Raw genomic sequence first — 13,479 nt, forward strand, 5'->3', positions numbered from 1 at the left:
CTGTTCTTGTAAATAAAAATAAAATACATTAATAAATTGAGCAAAAAACATTTAACCTGACTCCATATTCTATGCTGGCGGCATACTCAAAAATTTTGTCAGATTAGGTTTGATTCGCACATTCGAAATTTAATTTCATATTTTTTATTATTTTTTGTAAAAATTTGACACCACTTCATTGTGTTTTATAAAACGTAAACCTTTAATATATACAAGTTGTTTTTTTTACTTTAGAGTTATTAATTATTTTTAAAATTTAAAAAATGTTTTGAAGATCTGGACAGGCAAAAAAATATAGTTACAAAATTTGAAACTTAGCCTTGTTTTTATGAGAAGGAACGAAAAATATTGTTTAAAGAAATAATATCATCAATATATAAATAATTGACGTTAAAACATCACTGATATTTTCTCGTCCCGGTTTTTGAAAGGTGAATCCCGGGAACAGGTGGTGTTCTCATGATAGAAATCTCGTGTACTTAAGAATTGATTTTTTTTATAGGTCTGTTCCGAAGAAATAGGAAGAGATCAACAACCACCTCTTGTGTGGTTCTAAAAGCTTTGTTTCATAAGATTATCTTGCGCTGTTAGGTGCACTGCGTCTTAATGTTTACGTAAAACAAACGGTGGGTTTTCTTAGATACTTTTGTGTTTCTGCAAAACAGTCAGTTATTTCAAAATAATGCATTCTTGCATGAATATTTTTATGCAGTCACAATAAATCCTGTTTCAAAAGCGTTAATTGCGCCGAAAATGAAATTTCAGCGTCATATCGCTAGTTCATTGCTCTTACAATTTATCTTTGATGATTATCTTAAATGTACGTGTATAGAAACAAAAATATATAATATTTTATGACTTGTCGCATCTCGTGTAATTTAATAATAGCGTAACGCAAAACAGTTTACTTTTTTTATGATTTAAGAGTAGGTTTCTGGCTTCTGATATTTTTAGAAGGGGCATAAAACTACTGGTCACCTATATATGGGTAATATTGTACACAAATATATTTTGGGGTCATGACTTTTGCACCAGAGAGTTTGTGAATCGATCTTGACCTAAAATTACGCCAAAACATAATCATATCTCTATAATCATGGTGTAAATATATACATGAAAATTATCTTTATTTGTTTATTCTAAGAGAATACAGAATCTTTATTTGTCTATTCTAAGAGAAAATTAATTTTTATATTCCATCTATGATTGCCTTCAATATTCCAAAACCAATTTTCGGTCTTAAACTTTTGAACAGCAGTGTGTGTACATATGTACATACATATACATATAGGGTAGAGAAGAAGAGAGATTTCCCTATTCCCACGTTCCCATCGGATGCTAGTCCTTATAATCTTTGTGCTAGAATTAAATATGAAATATGTGAAACGCTTAGAGACAAGAGACGGTCCGATGTTAGTTACTACCGATACCAAGTTTCCGGTCTCTACTGATTACAAATCACTTAGTCATAGCTCACGCCACTCCACTCCACTGATAGTGAATATACAACTTGTATGTCGAACTCTGTATATAAATCTTATCGATTATTTGGCAGCGCTCTAAGGTCTAGTTCGACGCAGGCTCAATTCCTTAGGCGCCAGTTGATTTCCTCGCAACGTACAAATTGCGCAAAACAAACTTGATATTAAGTTTTGCCAGTGGGAAAACTTACACTCCTACCCACCCCGGAATCACCGCCCGATCTTGTCTTTTGCTTCACTATCCAATTTTAAGCTGATAATTTTCAATTTGTAATCTAGTCTACAAACCAGTGAATGTTTACCGTACTTGCGTGCACTAAGATATAGTCAGAGCGCTTCGATCTAAGAGCCATTCCGCCAAGTGTTCGGATTAATAGGATCTCACGTTTAATTAAAAGTTGCCAAGTAAACTAACACGTGTATTATTATAATTATTGTTTGCGTGATTGATTAAAATATCTAAAAACTCTTTAACGTGGATAAAATCATATAAATAAGAATTATTAAAGATGTTTCAAACTATAACAAACATAGCTAATATATTGATTAAATAGCAGTATTCATAAATATTTATAGATTTTTTTGATGCCATTTATATAGTGTGTTTTATCTAAAAATAAACCTAAATTGTATCCGTTCATAAATAGATGCTCTTTAACCAGACGTTCTTAAAGTATTTTTTTATCTAGTGCCAGCGCTCGGCTATATATTTTTTCCATGTCTTATAAATTTGTAGTTGATTTGCTGTTTATTATTATCATCTTTCACTAGTAGCGTAGCTAGGGTATGTGCCGCCCAGGGCGATCCTGAAAATTGCCGCCCCCCCCCCCCATACATTTTTCTCAGGGTCATAAAATCAGCATTTCTTAAAATAATAAATTCGTTTTTATTCGCAGATTTATGTTTTAGTGCATATGCCGCCCCCAAGCAAGTGCCGCCCGGGGCGGCCCGCCTCCTCCGCCCTCCTACAGCTACGCCACTACTTTCACCACATACTGCAATTGGGTTTAAATATTATGATTGTGACAAATGTCTGCAATCGAGAAAATATCCACAAGTTGAATGAAATATATGTATTATATAAATATTCAATATGAAGACATCGTAAGAAAAATTATGAAACTAAATTTTTTGCCATTTTTCTTTTTTTGTATAATATAAATCCTTGATAAAAGTAGCTTTGACAAGTCAAGTCAAAAGTTTCAATATCCATCTAGAATCTGAGATGCTCTTATTCTAAAAAAAAATCAAAAATTTATCTTGATCAACGACATTAATTGCTCTAGTGAACTTTATTTGTATATTTTTAATACTAATATTTTATCTAAAAATACAAGCATTTCTTACACTTTTCCTGAAACAATGAGGGTGGGGGAAGATAGTAACAATGTGTGCTAAATGCTATATAATTTTATTAATAGTAGCTTGGACGAAAATACTAAACATTTCACATTTAACAAATTATGTTATTAATTAAACTACTGTATTTAAAAACATTTTTCCTTTAATACTACACATTTTAACTATTTTTTTTGTAAAAGATTCAAATAATTTTCATACTTGCAAAGTTTATAAATGGGACACCACCGTGAAAAACTTTGGTTGAGCTTCCCACTTATATTCTCAACGCTGTACTAAAATATTATAGTTTACTGAGGATATTTTTTAATAAATTGTCACGCAGGACGAAAATTTAAAAGAAAACTTTTATGTTTCCAACCCGCTTGGATCTGTTGGGATCTGTAGAATGAGCCATCTACCAAGGTCGTACGACGTACTCAACTCTCGCAATTCCTTGTACGGTTCTGAATTATATATGTATGTACATATATACATACATACGCTTTGTAAAGAACGTCGGACTTTAGTCTCACATCTGAGCAATAACCTTTTTATTTTCTTTTAGAAAAGAAAATGAAAGGTATTTTATCCGGTGGTAGTGCAAAGCAAAGAGCCCTTCCTTCACAAGATTACCCCTCGAGAGCGGAAAAGCCAAACCGCGGAAGTGGAGAGTCCTTCGTGATAATTGATGCTCAATGAAAATTTATTGCTTATTTATCGCTTGTCCTTTGTTCTCTGATCTTCAAAATCAATATCGCAACTTATCGACGACCGACACGATTTCAGTGTTAATTTCTTGCACAAACCCTTATAATATATCGAATGTGTTTGTACAACAAATACAGTATTTGTAAGCGAATTAATAATTAACGCGAAGAGTTCTTTTAGACGTTGAGCGCACTTGTGAGGCAGAGACGTCATTTCAGCTTTTTACAGAAGAGGGGGGTGGCAAAAGCTTAATAATCTTACAGATAAATTATATTTTCACTGGTAAGAATATATATCTATATGATTTTACCAAAATGATTTTTGGGATAGATTTGAATTTTTTTTTTTTTTGTGAAATAACCCGAGAGTTTTTGGTTTATAATCAGAGACGTTATTTCAACTTTTGTCAGCGGGAGGCAAAATTTGGCTAGTCAATAGTCGTTTTATAAATATTTCCATTTCATTAAGATTCATAGTATTTCATTTTTCTGGCCAAATTGAAGGGAGTGGAAATGCCCACACCTTTCCTCCCCAAATGACGTCCCTGTTGTGAGGGCTTTTCATATTAATATTCATAGCTGTTCTTGTTACTTGAGAGTGAATTTTTGTCGAACAATTGACGAATACAAATTTAAAAATTAATGTTTATTTTATAATATATATCAAAAATTGTCTTTAAATAGGAGATAGGGCGATTGGTTATAGATTTCCCTGCACAGTTCTTACGCCTCAATTGAAATTAAAATCTTGTGTTGACCTACATGGATTTTTGTTGATATAGTGGAGAAAATTGTTTGATAGTATTTTAAAAACTCCAAATAAAAATGTTTTTACTCTACTTAACAAGTTAAAAAACATGTGTGTGCCATCTATTGTCGTTCGGCAACGTAGAATAATATTAAAATAAAATTAATAAAAGTATATCTTATTTAATAAATTATCTTAAACAAAATAATTTAGAGTATCACTTGAAATATATTCGGTTTACATTAAACTTTATTGTAAATACACTGCTATTACTTTACAGTCATAAGCCCTATGCATTAAAGTAAATCTGTCTATAAATCGATCATTTCAATTCAAATCGTATATCTAACATATTTTTTGTATCGATCAATCTCCAATAATATCACAAATGTATACACAAACTAATCGACATCTAATGTCGAACGTCTTCTTTATTTTGCAATTCAAAAGTCACGACTTTAGGATCACGACCCCTCAAACTACCTAGCATTTATCTTCGTCGATTGAATAAAAGAACTCGTCTGTCTTTTCAGAACAGAAACGTCTTTCACGCCGAGAGATTACAATCCGCTACTTTTACATAAATATACTGTTATACTATATAATTAATTTTGTAGACCTTTTATCGAAAAAATTGATTGAAAAACCTCATGATCAAATTTTGATGAAAATAAAAATACGCACGAAAGTTATATAGAAATCGCTTCAAAGAAAACCGCGCGACTTAAGGCCGCAATTTAGCTTCGCTAAGAAGTTGGACGCAAATCGTATTTCATTAAAACAAAAATCGATATATCCTAATTTGAAATTATAATGATTACGAGGGTGAAGGCGGAAAGCTTGGCAGAATTTGGAACAGAAGCCGTCATCTCATCACAATTAATCTCCATAAAACAATCCAATAAGGGTGTTTTATTTTTAAATGAGATGTCGCAAGTTTTCCAATGTTTTTAATGGATATTGGCTCAGAAATAAAAATTCCTAAAAAGCTTTGATTCTGTAATATTTTAAATGTATCATTAACTTATTCCTAACTAGGTTCATCGTGGTTTTGCCATTCTCTAGTCTTGAACATCATCCATTAAGAGCAGCGTCTAAAAGGTTTATAATATAATATAAACTCAGCTTCCACGTATCTCAGTAACCACTTAGTTACTTCTTACTAACTGTGTTTTTTTTCTCTAAAACATTGTCATGCTTTATATCACTTGCCATACTTTAATTGGTCTAATATAAATTTTTAATATATTAATGTGAATTTTGTCGGGATCACTCGTAATCTTTTCAACGAAATTATTCACAAGGACTAATATCAATTGATTTGTGTGTTTATCCCAGGCGTAAAATATTTTCATATCATTTGAAAAAAAAACATAATAAGATCGGTGCCAAATACAAAGGATAGGGCCGGTGGATATCTCTCCCGAACATATGCCAAGTTTCACTCGAAATATGCATTCTATAAAATTAAAACGTGGCTGATTTTCAGTAAAATTTAATTTTCAAATCACGGATACGCGGATATGGTCTTTAATATAATAAAAAGCTAAGCAGTTACATGAATGCTAAGAGCTTAACTCGATCTTTGAGACGACTTGGAGACTAGATGTCGCAGTACTACATACGACGTCAGTCAGTAAATAGTACACAGGGTTACAATTAAATATTTAATATATATTATTTATGACACTATCTCCAACATTTCCAGTTTTTTCAAATTTTTTTATTACGTTGAAAATTGTTCGCTCAGTAGGACGATGAAATTGACCATAATCTTACTCTTAATTACACTGCACAGCTCATACAGAATTGTTACTACCGTAGAACAATGGATCGTTAAGCGATCCATTTCGTAAATGTGTTGTTGCAAACTAACATTTGACACTTTGAACATGCGTGTTCATTGACAGCTGATTGAGTGAGTATTCTGTGAGTAAAAAATATGTTTATAAAAGATGGACGAAAAATATAAAAAAAAAACCTAGCAAAGCACTCTTATATGTTGACTAATAAATTGAAAGTCGAAAACACGTAATGCCTTAGAAAAAGATTTAATTAATACTATATGTAGTTTTACTTATATGGTTTCATTAACTATAAGATGAGAGAAAAATTATCAAATGCTGAAAAAATACAATTTACATATGTCTTTTTTAGTAGTTGCATAATGTCGTCATCGACCCCTTCCTTGTCGCGCTAATAAAATATTTATTCTAAAGCTGAACTCGGTTTAATGGCACTAACTATGCGGTATGTGCTTGCGCATGCAAAACGGCTTCCACTCGCTACAACTTTATTACATTAATATAATATTTGTAAATTAAATATATCGCTTATAGAGGGGTTGTTTGTGGTCGTGTCGCAGTGTGTTCGCCGACACCAGTGCGGGTTCAAGTCGGTAATCTCTATTGCGTGGTGCGTGTTCGTGAATACGCTCAACACATTTGTGTAAAAGAGGGACGAGCCATTAAATCGTCGATTTTTATCTATATTATATTTATAATAAAAAAATTATATATTTCGTATAACACGCTGAATTGCTACATCGGCGCTGTTTTTCTTATTATTGATTTTTCATGTAAATGAGATTCATAGCGACAAAAGCGAGAGATTTGCGCTGAATTATTGTATTTTATGCTACTACTTGAATAGATGAAAAGCTTTGAGAAGTATTTTATGTTCATTTTTATATAATAAAATTGTTATAGTTATTATTTACTGATGTAACTAATCAATATATTATTCTCAACGACGATGACTAAATCCCTTTATATATAAGTTCAAGTAAATGCTATCTTTATGGATTTTTATAAAGCTTTACTCAATATCTGTCATTACATTTTTGTTTGATAACCCTATTTGATTATTTAGAATTTATTTAAGGGACTGTGGTCAATCCATGAGTTAATATGACTAGCTATCAAATGATTATTTCACCTTTCGGAGTAATTGGAAAAATCATGAACATTTTTTTGCTATTTAAATACTTTCGATCTCTAATAAGAACTTTCGAGAAAGCGTGCATATTTTCAAACATCTAGCACAGACCCATCCTTTCTTGTGCAGCAAAAAAAATGCAATGACTATAAAACATTCTAAAATATTCTTACAAATTTAATTTTTAACAAAAAAAAGGATCGATAAATCAGCAAATTAATTTTATATTTGAAGTTTACATGAAATGTTCATTTTAAGCACTTTTACAGATGTATTTTATTGTGAAAGCATTTCGGTATATCCAGAATACTATTCCAGTTACGTATATAGGTGTGAAGCTGCTTTAAAAACTAGACTTTAAGGATCCTGAGGGCCTAGTTACGTGGAAGTTCTTGGTGTCGTGGGTACAACAGCGAACACTATGAGTTGTATCAGAAGCCCGACGTTATTAAGTATATAAAAATACAACGTCACTGGTGTGTTGAACAATACCCGAAACGAATAACGTTCTATCAACCACTAATACGTGTGGTAAGAGAAGCGCAGATAAAGTGCCACTACTTTGACTAGATGAAATAAGCTTATCTGACATTAAACAGGCACTGCGTTATAACATGTTTTATATAAGATGAATTCTTCTGGTTTTGAGGCCGAAGATATGTGACTTTGCAACCAAATAGGCGCAGGAAAATCTGAATTAATAATAAATTACAATAGATACATGTAGATGTTGATCTTCTGTGATTTCGTGTAGCAGCTTGAGTCTGTTGCAATGTGTTTTTGTGATGATGCTCTCTTGCTGCTTCTCCCTTCTGTGAGTACACGAAGTGTATATACGCCTTAAAATAGTAACGGCTACTCGTCTCCGTGATGCATATGATCGTCTCTAATCGTATGATCATCTACGGATGTGACAAAATATCAGATCTCACAGATGCGGATTTTGGTTCGCCGATTGCATCGCTAACATATGTGCCAAACGAAATATGTTAAGGCCTTGAAATGAAACTGCAAGTTGCGTTAAGCGTCAAACATTTTTGCGTTGTATTATATTTTTATAATGGTCGTTTATTTTATGGTATTCATCCATTATTCTTACATTAAGTGTGTAATGGGTTTTTTACTATTTGTATACGGCTTTAAATTTCTCAATGGTGCACTTATGCAAAATAAATTTACGTGCTTATTGCGCGTCACTATTAATTAAATCTAACCTATGCTCAATGTATTATAGAAAACAAGCTTTGATTCGTAATGTTAAATAAAACAAAAATTAACTCAACTAAAAATAGTAAGTTACCTTACTATAAAATTTAATTATTATTGTATTGCAATATACGATTGCATTGATTGCGCAATTTTAAGCATTTACTAAGGACTTTATATTTATGTGAAGTTATTTCCTTTCATATACGTACCAAAAATACATAATTAACATCCTTTAACATAGAAGCGAAATGCCAACCAATATTTAAGGCGTATAATATGTATCTGATCTACGCTTTGAATTAACATGAATACCCAGACCCAGATTTGACCCTTTCTCGACGAATGTATTAGGTATATGAGACCCAACAGATCCACACACAGAGACTGATACTGTCATACAATATTAAATGTATCAAACATAGGCATTGCAATATTTATATGCGTGATTGGTTATTTGAATTTCTATCTGTCAGCGTTCCAGTTCCCTTTTGTGAACGTTCCCAAATAAATAATAGATGAAGCGTAAGGCGGTTCACAGATTCTTTCAGGCGGCATTACAGCGTGAAGATACCAACAAAAGAAAAACAAATAAACGTAAATCATTGTGAACTTTTCGGACACTCCTCGCGCAAAATGGGTAGCTGGATATCCATGAGAAAAGTCAACTCGCTGTGGAACGTGAAATATTAAAATTCTTCAGAGCGGTTATCCGGGGACTTCGAACCGGGAAAATCTAACCCTTTAAGTGCGTCACGATTATAATGAACGCATTTCGAGGTGACGTGTTTTCTGTTTTCTTCTTCGGTGAAAAGGAAATATTTCAGCCCGGAGGAAAAAACTTAACCATTATGTAAAAGTGAAATTTTGATAAATGTGCGGCAAAAAATGTATGATCATGAATAATTACGCCTGTCGGGAATCTTGTCGGTGTTAACCGTTTAAATGCGTTTTGACAGGCGATGTCAAAGACCGTTTATCTCTTAATCTTGTTTTCCCCGGTTCACTGAATGCTCGCAGTAAAATTCGGATAAATACATAAAATATCGTATTGTACACGACTGTTAAAATTGTTGGTACCAAAATACAGGGTCACCCCTATGGAAACTTGAATCTCTTTCTCCCACACACACTTATATTACGTCATTTTTTTATAATTTTAACTGCAAAAATTTGCCTTTAAAGATAAGTCCTTAAAGAACTGGATAGAACACTGATTCCAATCCCATATGATCCCAAGGCTTTCATAATTTTATTTAATGCTTAAGTTAATGTTAATGAATTGTAATTATTATAATAATTAATAATTATTATAATTACAGATCTAAATGCGACGCAACAATTAAAATATGAATATTTTTTCTATTATATATGGCATATAATATAAATATCGTCGTAGAAAATAATAGAGAAACCACTATTTTTTAATCAATTCCGTGAATCGCCTAAAATAATATAATTGTCAATCTATATATGGGCGGATAAAATCGATGAAACACAAAGAGAACCTCAGATTTTCTTCCAAACTAATCAACACTTCGAAAAGGTTTCCAAATAAGCACTTAATTTTATTGCAATGGTTGGGTCGGGTCGCTATGAAATTGGCCCATTTTTTAAAGTATTTGGAATCCTCTCATATAAACAATATGCAAATTTCTGAAAGCACACGTTCCTAAAGACACTTGAATTTTAGGTTCTATTCAGATATCTTCACAACCTTACAAATTTAGGTATGTAAGTGTTACCTTACCCGGATTTTTTATATAAGCGATTATGGAAAATGGTTTAATGCCTTTAGTTGCTTATTTAATAGTTCAACAATCATATGTTCTTATAAAAATATTATCCTAGCAAGATAAATGTTTAAAACTCGATTTTTAGATATATTTTATAACACTTTATGGAATTTATTTCGCCGCATATTGCAATTTTTTATATATCCTGTTTCACCCATGAAGATGAATAGAAAGCTCGTGCTAGAGGTGCGTTCTCGAGCACTGGCATCTTAACAAAAAAGGTACAATATCGCAACTATTTAAGGCACTGTGTAGTCGACTTGATTGTCCGAGTTATCTCAATGATCCTAATTTCTCTCGCATTCCCTTTTCTAAATAATATATAGGATTTTTTTCTAATAACAAATATTATTTTGCCTCACCGGAATTCCGACTATGGAGCCATATTTGAGAACGCTACGAATTATAAAATAATATTTTTCAATAAACTCAAGTATACTAAACGTCTGATCGCCAGCTATAATGTGCATATCAATTTTGGGAATGAGGAGGGGGTTTCAAAAATATTTTTGCACAAGGGCGGACCTAATTAAAAATGACTGAAAATACGATGATTCCACTGTAAATGGAGATCTACAAAATATACTATATGACACTTGGCGATACTTTAAATACGACGCCGATGAAAACAATATTGCTGAACCACTAAAGCCACCCTATAGTGATTATAGATAAACCAATGTAAAATAACATGGAACAACTTAGCAGACCTCTGAATAAAACAGCGAATATATGATATTAAATTTATATTACTTACGTAATTTTATTTTTAGGAGTAGTGTAATGTTGACTTAACCACTACTTAGTAATTTTTCTCCCCAATCATTCCTGAAATATAAAAATATTTTAAAATACAATAAATATATATATATATATATATATATATATATATATATATATGGTTAATATTTCTAGGAGTCGGATTACTCCGCGTACTTTTTTGATTCCGTGTGGAATCATGGTCCCTACGTTTCGGCCAGATTCGCCCAGCCATCCTCAGGGGAAAATTGAGAATATGAACATCCGGTGTGGGCAAAGCCCAGCATGTGGTTGTTCAGATCTGAACAACCACATGCTGGGCTTTGCCCACACCGGATGTTCATATTCTCAATTTTCCCCTGAGGATGGCTGGGCGAATCTGGCCGAAACGTAGGGACCATGATTCCACACGGAATCAAAAAAGTACGCGGAGTAATCCGACTCCTAGAAATATTAACCAAATATTTCTCCGCGAAAACGCATTCAACCACATATATATATATATATATATATATATATATATATATATATATATATATATATATATATATATATATATATATATAATATTTCATTCCTGAAATATAAAAATATTTTAAAATACAATAAATATATATATATATATATATATATATATATATATATATATATATATATATATATAAATATTTCATTACATAAAATATATAACATTTATTTATTATTTTTAAATTAAGCTGCTTTTAGAAATTATGTCACAGTTTTAAAAGGGAAAGGGTTCAACGGAATATTAACAGTCTGTCACAGGGGAGTAGGAGGTCTTTGAATTTGTTCATAAATAATCTTAATGTATTTTGAATAATTTATTTATTTCTAAAACATAAATATAATATATAATTCACCAAGCTTCAATTTGTCAGCATGTGATTTATTTACAATATATGCTAATGAACATCGAGTACATCTTCTATTATTTTTATCCAGAACTTATGCAAAAAAATGATTCAGCAACATTGCTTCCACACAAATACCTACATATCTTATACTACCTATAATATTGTTGCTATTGTAAATCAAAATATTTTTTGTTTTGTTACGTGACGTAAGGGAAAGAACGTGCTAAAATTTCCTTAATAACTTGTGACATAATTTATGGAAGTGTCTTAATTATAAATATATAGACTAAATAAATATATTAAATAATATAAAAGTTCATGGCCATAAATGTCGCAGTTAGGATTACTGTCAGTGTTGATTTTATAGGTTATTTTGCGTGCTGGACACAAGCTAGCTTATTTATGTAATATTTTTTCTATAGCATATTTAATAATACATCAAATTTATCGGATAAGCACATTTTAATTCTTTACTTGTATATATTTCAGAATGGGTAAACTTAGAAAGCATAGACCAAAAACTGTCAAACCTAAACCAGAAACGAGTAAAAATGTACCGAACCTTCAAACGCCAGCTGAGAGCATATCTACGATTGTTAGTAGAGTTATCAGTAAAGAATCAGACGTTATGAGTGTGCGATCTCTTAAATCAGTCAAAAGTAAATTCGGTATAAAAAAACAGATTTCCAAGTCTGATAAATTGAAGATCCGTAAAGAAATTTTAAAGCAAAAGATCGACTACATAAAAGACAATGTTGACATTGTTAGGAATAAAAAATCTAAAAAGGAAAAGAAAATCGATAAGGAACCGGATTCTATAATAAAGACTTTTGTCAAAGACGAAGACGAGCTGTATTTGAAACTGGGACAAAAGAAGAAAGGAATTCTTAAAGCCAAAAAGAGAAAACAACAGACTTTAAATGATGTAAACACTCTTAAGGGGCTTATGAAGAATGCGAAGAAACCGCAAAAACAATAATAAGATATTATATTCTAAATTATTCATTAATTATACTAACAATGGATGAATGACAGTTTTTTTATTTACTTCATTATGTACAACAGATTCATAAATAAAATAAAAGTAAAAGAAAACAATTTTTGTTATACATTTATTTTACATTTTAAATATAAACATGGTATGCTCGAAAATGTCTACCAATTCATGTTGCTCTAAATGCAAAATATTGTGTCAACATTTCCAATCTAAAAAATATCAATTTGAGCTGAGAAGTGAATACAAGCCTATATAATGTAATTTTCTCTTTTTTAATACTACATTCAACACAATCCTCTTTATTTATTAAACATTTTTCCATATGAGAAACGAGCTTTTTTAATAATTAACCCTCTTCATACTTCAGGAAAGTTATTTAAAGAGTCTTCGGCGAACTATTTATCATCTTATTTGTTATGAGACAAAATGCCCACTATGTAGGATTTTTTCATTTCTCCAAATATACACTACGAGTAAAAACGATTCGATCCACTGTTATCAGAATTGTAGTAGTTACAGTTAGTAACTGTGAACCAGTGGACTAACGTGTCCACTGTTAATGACTATTACAAAAATTTAAATTATATCTTGGCCACTTGACAGTCATTTTGCCACCAGTTCAACATGCCATT

The 13,479-nt window shown here is 31.5% G+C and overlaps 1 long non-coding RNA gene across 1 annotated transcript; it reads left to right on the forward strand.

Annotated features, from left to right (window-relative positions):
• The first annotated feature begins 12,168 nt into the window (after positions 1 to 12,168).
• Positions 12,169 to 12,948, forward strand: LOC148228130 (uncharacterized). The gene is made up of 2 exons (XR_015811754.1): positions 12,169 to 12,254; positions 12,340 to 12,948. It is a non-coding gene; the product is annotated as an uncharacterized LOC148228130 (long non-coding RNA).
• Positions 12,949 to 13,479: the final 531 nt, after the last annotated feature.

The sequence above is a fragment of the Plectrocnemia conspersa genome, unplaced genomic scaffold (genome assembly GCF_051122295.1).
Source record: "Plectrocnemia conspersa isolate PC_06_02 unplaced genomic scaffold, ASM5112229v1 ptg000012l, whole genome shotgun sequence".
Classification (NCBI taxonomy): domain Eukaryota; kingdom Metazoa; phylum Arthropoda; class Insecta; order Trichoptera; family Polycentropodidae; genus Plectrocnemia; species Plectrocnemia conspersa.